Source organism: Mesoplodon bidens, assembly GCF_964165515.1.
Source record: "Mesoplodon bidens genome assembly, chromosome: 13".
Lineage (NCBI taxonomy): Eukaryota > Metazoa > Chordata > Mammalia > Artiodactyla > Ziphiidae > Mesoplodon > Mesoplodon bidens.
The window spans coordinates 60,954,623-60,962,106 of record NC_138169.1 but is presented as its reverse complement, the minus strand read 5'-3'; the positions used below and the strand labels follow the sequence as shown (position 1 = coordinate 60,962,106).

The window sequence follows — 7,484 nt, the reverse complement described above, 5'->3', positions numbered from 1 at the left end:
ATGCCAGTGGTAGTTTGATAGGGATTGCATTGAATCTGTAGATTGCTTTGGGTAGTAGAGTCATTTTCACAATGTTGATTCTTCCAATCCAGGAACATGGTATATCTCTTGATCTATTTGTATCATCTTTAATTTCTTTCATCAGTGTCATAATTTTCTGCATACAGGTCTTTTGTCTCCTTAGGTAGGTTTATTCCTAGATATTTTATTCTTTTTGTTGCAATGGTAAATGAGAGTGTTTTCTTAATTTCACTTTCAGATTTTTCATCATTAGTATATAGGAATGCCAGAGATTTCTTTGCATTAATTTTGTATCCTGCTACTTTACCAAATTCATTCATTAGCTCTAGTAGTTTTCTGGCATCATCTTTAGCATTCTCTGTGTATAGTATCATGTCATCCGCAAACAGTAAAAGCTCTACTTCTTCTTTTATGATTTGGATTCCTTTTATTTCCTTTTCTTCTCTGATTGCTGTGGCTAAAACTTCCAAAACTAGGTTGAATAAGAGTGGTGAGAGTGGGCAGCCTTGTCTTGTTCCTGATCTTAGTGGAAATGGTTTCAGTTTTTCACCATTGAGGACAATGTTGGCTGTGGGTCTGTCATATATGGCCTCTTTATGTTGAGGATAGTTCCCTCTATGCCTACACTCTGCAAGGTGTTTATCATAAATGGGTGTTGAATTTTGTTGAAGGCTTTCTCTGCATCTATTGAGATGATCATATGATTTTTATCCTTCAGTTTGTTAATATGGTGTATCACGTTGATTGATTTGCATATATTGAAGAATCGTTGCATTCCTGGAATGAACTCCAGTTGGTGATGGTGTATGATCCTTTTAATGTGATGTTGGATTCTGTTTGCTAGTATTTTGTTGAGGATTTTTGCATGTTCATCAGTGATATTGGCCTGTAGTTTTCTTTCTTTGTGACATCCTTATCTGGTTTTGGTATCAGGGTGATGGTGACCTAGTAGAATGAGTTTGGGAGTTTTCCTCCCTCTGCTATATTTTGGAAGAGTTTGAGAAGGATAGGTGTTAGTTCTCTAAATGTTTGAAAGAATTCGCCTGTGAAGTCATCTGGTCCTGGGCTTCTGTTTTTTGTACATTTTTAAGCACAGTTTCAATTTCAATGTTTGTGATTTGTCTGTTCTTATTTTCTATTTCTTCATGATGCAGTCTTGGCAGGTTGTGCATTTATAAGAATTTTTCCTTTTCTTCCAGGTTGTCCATTTTATTGTCATAGAGCTGCTTGTAGTAATCTCTCATGATCTTTTGTATTTCTGCAGTGTCAGTTGTTACTTCTCCTTTTTCATTTCTAATTCTATTGATTTGAGTCTTCTCCCTTTTTTTCTTGATTCTGGCTAATGGTTTATCAATTTTGTTTATCTTCTCAAGGAACCAGCTTTTAGTTTTTTTGATCATTGCTACCGTTTCCTTCATTTCTTTTTCATTTATTTCTGATGTGATCTTTATGATTTCTTTCCTTCTGCTAACTTTGGGTTTTTTTTGTTCTTCTTTCTCTAATTACTTTAGGTGCAAGGTTAGGTTGTTTATTTGAGATGTTTCCTGTTTCTTAAGGTAGGATTGTATTGCTATAACTTCTCTCTTAGAACTGCTTTGGCTGCATCCCATAGGTTTGGGGTTGTCATGTCTCCATTGTCATTTGTTTCTAGGTATTTTTAAATTTCCTCTTTGATTTCTTCAGTGATCACTTCATTATTAAGTAGTGTATTGTTTAGCCTCCATGTGTTTGTATTTTTTACAGATCTTTTCCGTAATTGATATCTAGTCTCCTAGCATTGTGGTCAGAAAAGATACCTGATACAATTTCAATTTTCTTAAATTTACCAAGGCTTGATTTGTGACCCAAGATATGATCTATCCTGGAGAATGTTCCATGAGCACTTGAGAAAAATGTGTTTTCTGTTTTATTTTGGTTGGAATGTCCTATAAATATCAATGAAGTCCATCTTGTTTAATGTATCATTTAAAGCTTGTGTTTCCTTATTTATTTTCATTTTGGATGATCTGTCCATTAGTGAAAGTGGGGTGTTAAAGTCCCCTACTATGAATGCGTTACTGTCAATTTCTCCTTTTATGGCTGTTGGTATTTGCTTTATATATTGAGGTGCTCTTATATTGGGTGCATAAATATTTACAATTGTTATATCTTCTTGGATCAATCCCTTGATCATTATGTAGTGTCCTTTGTCTCTTCGAATAGTCTTTATTTTAAAGTGTACTTTGTCTGATATGAGAATTGTTACTCCAGCTTTATTTTGGTTTCCATTTGCATGGAATATCTTTTTCCATCCCCTCACTTTCAGTCTGTATGTGTCTCTAGGTGTGAAGTGGGTCTCTTGTAGACAGCATATATGTGGGTCTTGTTTTTGTATCCATTCAGGCAGTCTGTGTCTTTTGGTTGGACCATTTAATCCATTTACATTTAAGGTAATTATCAGATGTATGTTCCTATTCCCATTTTCTTAATTGTTTTTGGTTTGTTATTGCAGGTCTTTTCTTTGTCTTGTGTTTCTTGCCTAGAGAAGATCCTTTAGCATTTGTTGTAAAGCTGGTTTTGTGATGCTGAACTCTCTCAGCTTTTGCTTGTTTGTGAAGGTTTTAATTTCTCCATCAAATGTGAATGTGATCCTTGCTGGGTAGAGTAATCTTGGTTGTAGGTTTTTCTCCTTCATCACTTTAAATATGTCCTGCCACTCCCTGCTGGCTTGCAGAGTTTCTGCTGAAAGATCAGCTGTTAACCTTATGGGGATTCGCTTGTGTGTTATTTGTTGTTTTTCCCTTGCTGTTTTTAATATGTTTCCTTTGTCTTTAATTTTTGCCAGTTAATATGTGTCTTGGCATGTTTCTCTTTGGATTTATCCTTTATGGGCCTCTCTGTGCTTCCTGGATGTGATTAACTATTTCCTTTCCCATATTAGGGAAGTTTTCAACTATAATCTTTTCAAATATTTTTTTTGTCCCTTTCTTTTTGTCTTCTTCTGGAACCCCTATAATTCAAATGTTGGTGTGTTTAATGTTGTCCCAGAGGTCTCTGAGACTCTCCTCAGTTCTTTCCATTCTTTTTTCTTTATTCTGCTCTGCAGTAGTTATTTCCACTATTTTATCTTCCAGGTCACTTATCCGTTTTTCTGCCTCATTCATTCTGCTATTGATCCCTTCTAGAGTATTTTTCATTTCATTTATTGTGTTGTTTATCATTGCTCGATTCATCTTTATTTCTCCTAGGTCCTTGTTAAATGTTTCTGCATTTTCTCTGTTCTATTTCCAAGATTTTGGATCATCTTTACTATCATTATTTTGAATTCTTTTTCAGGTAGACTGCCTATTTCCTCTTCATTTGTTAGGTCTGGTGCGTTTTTATCTTGCTCCTTCATGTGCTGTTTTTTTTTTTTTTTTTTTTTTGCCTTCTCATTTTGCTTATCTTACTGTGTTTGTGGTCTCCTTTTTGCAGGCTGCAGGTTCATAGTTCCCATTGTTTGTGGTGTCTGTCCCAAGTGGCTAAAGTTGGTCAGTGGGTTGTGTAGGCTTCCTGGTGGAGGGGACTAGTGCCTGTGTTCTGGTGGATGAGGCTGGATCTTGTCTTTCTGGTTGGCACGTCCACATCTGGTGGTGTGTTTTGGGGTGTCTGTGGACTTATTATGATTTTAGGCAGCCTCTCTGCTAATGAGTGGGGTTGTGTTCCTGTCTTGCTAGTTGTTTGGCTTAGGGTGTCCAGCACTGTAGCCTGCTGGTCGTTGAATGAAGCTGGGTGTTGGTGTTGAGGTGGAGATCTCTGGGAGATTTTCGCCATTTGATATTACATGGAGCTGGGAGGTCTCTTGTGGGCCAGTGTTCTGAAGTTGGCTCTCCCACCTCAGACACACAGCACTGACCCCTGTGTGCCACACAATGAGACTTTCATCCACATGGCTCAGAATAAAAGGGAGAAAAAGCAGAGAGGAAGAAAGAAAGAGGATAAAATGAAATAAAATAAAGTAAGGTAAAATAAATAAAGTTATTAAAATAATAAAATAATTATTAAGAAAACAATTTTTTTAAAGTAAAATAAAAACAAAAGACAAACAAAGAAAGAAAAAATGGATGGATAGAACCCTAGGACAAACTGTGGAAGCAAAGCTATACAGACAAAATCTCACACAGAAGCATACACATACACACTCACAAAAAGAGGAAAAGGGGAAAATATAATAAATCTTGCTCTCAAAGTCCACATCCTCAATTTGGGATCATTCGTTGTCTATTCAGGTATTCCACAGATGCAGAGTACATCAAGTTGATTGTGGAGATTTAATCCGCTGCTCCTGAGGCTGCTGGGAGAGATTTTCCTTTCTCTTCTTTGTTCTCACAGCTCCCGGGGTTCAGCTTTGCATTTGGCCCCGCCTCTGCATGTAGGTCTGTTCTTCGCTCAGAAAGGATGGGGTTAAAGGAGCCACTGATTCGGGGCCTCTGGCTCACTCAGCCGGGGGGAAGAAGGGGTACGGACTGTGGGGTGTGCCTGCGCGGCAGAGGCCAGCATGACATTGCACCAGCCTGCAGCGTGCCATGCGTTCTCCCAGGGAAGTTGTCCCTGGATCCCGGAATCCTGGCACTGGCGGGCTGCACAGGCTCCCCGGAAGCGGGGTGTGGAGGGTGACCTGTGCTCGCACACAGGCTTCTTGGTGGCGGCAGCAGCAGCCTTAGCGTCTCATGCCCGTCTCTGGGGTCCGCACTGTTAGCCGCGGCTCGCACCCGTCTCTGGAGCTCCTTTAAGCAGAGCTCTTAATCCCCTCTCCTCGCGCACCAGGAAACAAAGAGGGAAGAAAAAGTTTCTTGCGTCTTCTACAGGTCCAGACTTTTTCCCGGACTCCCTCCCAGTTAGCCGTGGTGCACTAACCCCTTCAGTCTGTGTTCACGCTGCCCGTCCTCTCCCTGTGCTCTGACCGAAGCCCGAGCCTCAGCTCCCAGCCCCGCCCGCCCTTGTGTGTGAGCAGACAAGCCTCTCGGGCTGGTGCGTGCTGGTCGGCACCGATCCTCTGTGCGGGAACCTCTCCGCTTTGTCCTCTACAACCCTGTTGCTGCGCTCTCCTCTGCAGCTCTGAAGCTCCCCCCCCTCCACCACCCACAGTCTCTGCCCGTGAAGGGGCTTCTAGTGTGTGGAAACCTTTCCTCCTTCATGGCTCCCTCCCACTGGTGCAGGTCCCGTCCCTATTCCTTTGTCTCTGTTTATTCTTTTTTCTTTTGCCCTACCCAGGTACGTGGGGGAGTTTCTTGCCTTTTGGGAGGCCTGAGGTCTTCTTCCTGCGTTCAGTAGGTGTTCTGTAGGAGTTGTTCCACGTGTAGATGTATTTCTGATGTATCTGTGGGGAGGAAGGTGATCTCCACGTCTTACTCTTCTGCCATCTTCCCCCTCCCTCTTTTCAAATCTTTTTATCAAACAATATCTTGCCTAACCTGTTGGTTCTTTCCATAGATTAAAGAAGTAGAAATGAAGAATACGTAATTAACAGATGACCAGATCTCTTAGCTTCCCCTTCAGTAATCTGGCAAACAAACTGTGTGATAAAAGTGGCGAACAAGATAGCAGCTAGGGGGTGTCCTCCTTTCCCTTGGGTCACGTGTGGCCGGAATTGTTTCCCGAAGTGGAGTATTCGAGATGGTGACCGCCCTGGACATTAAGGTTAAAAGAGCGAACAAGGTTTATCACACCAGGGAAATGCTCTCCGGGGTGGTGGTCGTATCTGGGAAGGATTCGGTCCAGCACCAGGGAGTCTCCTTGACAGTGGAAGGAACCGTGAACCTCCAACTCAGTGCCAAGAGTGTGGGTGTGTTCGAGGCATTCTATAATTCTGTTAAGCCCATCCAGATTATCAACAGTACCATCGAAATGGTGAAACCAGGAATATTTCCCAGTGGCAAAACAGAAATTCCTTTTGAATTTCCTCTGCATGTGAAGGGTAAGAGTTCTGTATGAGACTTACCACGGTGTGTTTGTCAACATTCAGGTTAAGATATGAAGAGCTCATTTTGAGAGGCCCTGGAGGCCTGAGCTCCAGGACTCTGAGCACTGTCACTAGCATCGCTTCTCTTCCCCACGTGGGGCACAGCTCTGCCCTTGCCCCAGCACCCAGCGCAGTGCTGCCCATGCAGGGAACCCAGCGAGTGAGAGCAAGTTGGGGGCTGACCCACATCTCCCAGCTTGGCCTGTGAAGTCTAGATGCCATCCAGGTGTTTGCAGTCCTGCTACCTGTGTTTTCTCATCCTTACTATAAAACAGCTGCCGTTTTACCCAGAGCTGCTGTGTGCCAGGCCTTGACTTATCACACGTTACCTCATTGGGTCCTCACTAAGTATACCCTGCGCTGTGACATGAGGCAGTCCCTGCTGGCCAAGGACTTGACCAAGACCCATGAATTCATCGTTCACTCTGCTCCTCAGAAGGGGAAACTGACTCTGAGTCCCGTGGATTTCACTGTCACACCTGAAAACTTACAGAATGTCAAAGTGAGAACCTTGCTCCCCAAATTTCTCATCAGAGGACATCTCAGCTCGACCAACTGTGTTATCACACACCCACTAACGGGAGAGCTGGTGCTGGAGAGCTCGGAGGCCACCATCAAAAACATCGAGCTGCAGCTGGTGTGCGTGGAGACCTGCGGCTGTGCAGAAGGGTACACCCGCAATGCCACAGAGATTCAGAACATTCAGATCGCCAAAGGGGACGTGTGTTGGGGCCTCTCTGTCCCCATATACAAGGTCTTCCCCCAGCTCTTCACCTGCCCGACACTGGAGACCACCAACTTCAAAGTGGAGTTCGAGGTTAACATCGTTGTGCTGCTTCACCCTGAGCACCTCATCACAGAGAACTTCCCGCTGAAGCTCTGCAGGATGTAGGCAGGAACAGGTGGAAATGCAGCCGTGCCGACCTATGGGAGCCGAAGCCGGCAGCACCGAATTTGCTTTCTTGATGGTTCTGTATCAGAAATGAGTCTGACACTTCTTCATCATGCCCTCGGGGCCCCTCTAATCAGAGCTTCCCTTTGAAATTCATCAGGATTTCTTCATGGCGTTGGCAAGATTGTTTCCCAGAGAGTAAATTTCCTGTGACTCCTGACTAACCTGCTCCTTTTTAGGTTCAGAGCACAGTTGTAACAGAGTCTGAACTTTGCTGGAAAGTGAGGTCAGGGACAAAGGAAACCTCCTGTCTGGCCGACGGTTGTGGCCAGGGCTCCCGACAGATCCCCAACCCCGCAGGGTGGCGACAGGTGTGCTGGTTGCCAGTGACGTTGGCAGACGCCCTCCAAAGAGGGTGCTGTGGTGCCCACTGCAGATGCGTAGGGTGTTTCCCACTCTGTTCTCTTTTATAACATTTGTCGTGATAACTTCAGAACTTTTGGGGACCTGGGGAAAGTGTGCTTTGCCCTCCCAGGACTGAGGGGATCTGGTGACCACAGCTGATGCTGGAGTATTTCTGAGTCTCAGGAC

At 43.6% G+C, this 7,484-nt stretch overlaps 1 pseudogene across 1 annotated transcript; it reads left to right on the top strand.

The window, feature by feature from the left end:
• The first annotated feature begins 5,616 nt into the window (after positions 1–5,616).
• LOC308627069 (vacuolar protein sorting-associated protein 26C-like) lies at positions 5,617–6,929 on the top strand (annotated as a pseudogene). The gene is made up of 2 exons (XR_014017910.1): positions 5,617–6,004; positions 6,351–6,929. The product of XR_014017910.1 is annotated as a vacuolar protein sorting-associated protein 26C-like (transcript).
• The last annotated feature ends 555 nt before the right edge of the window (positions 6,930–7,484 follow it).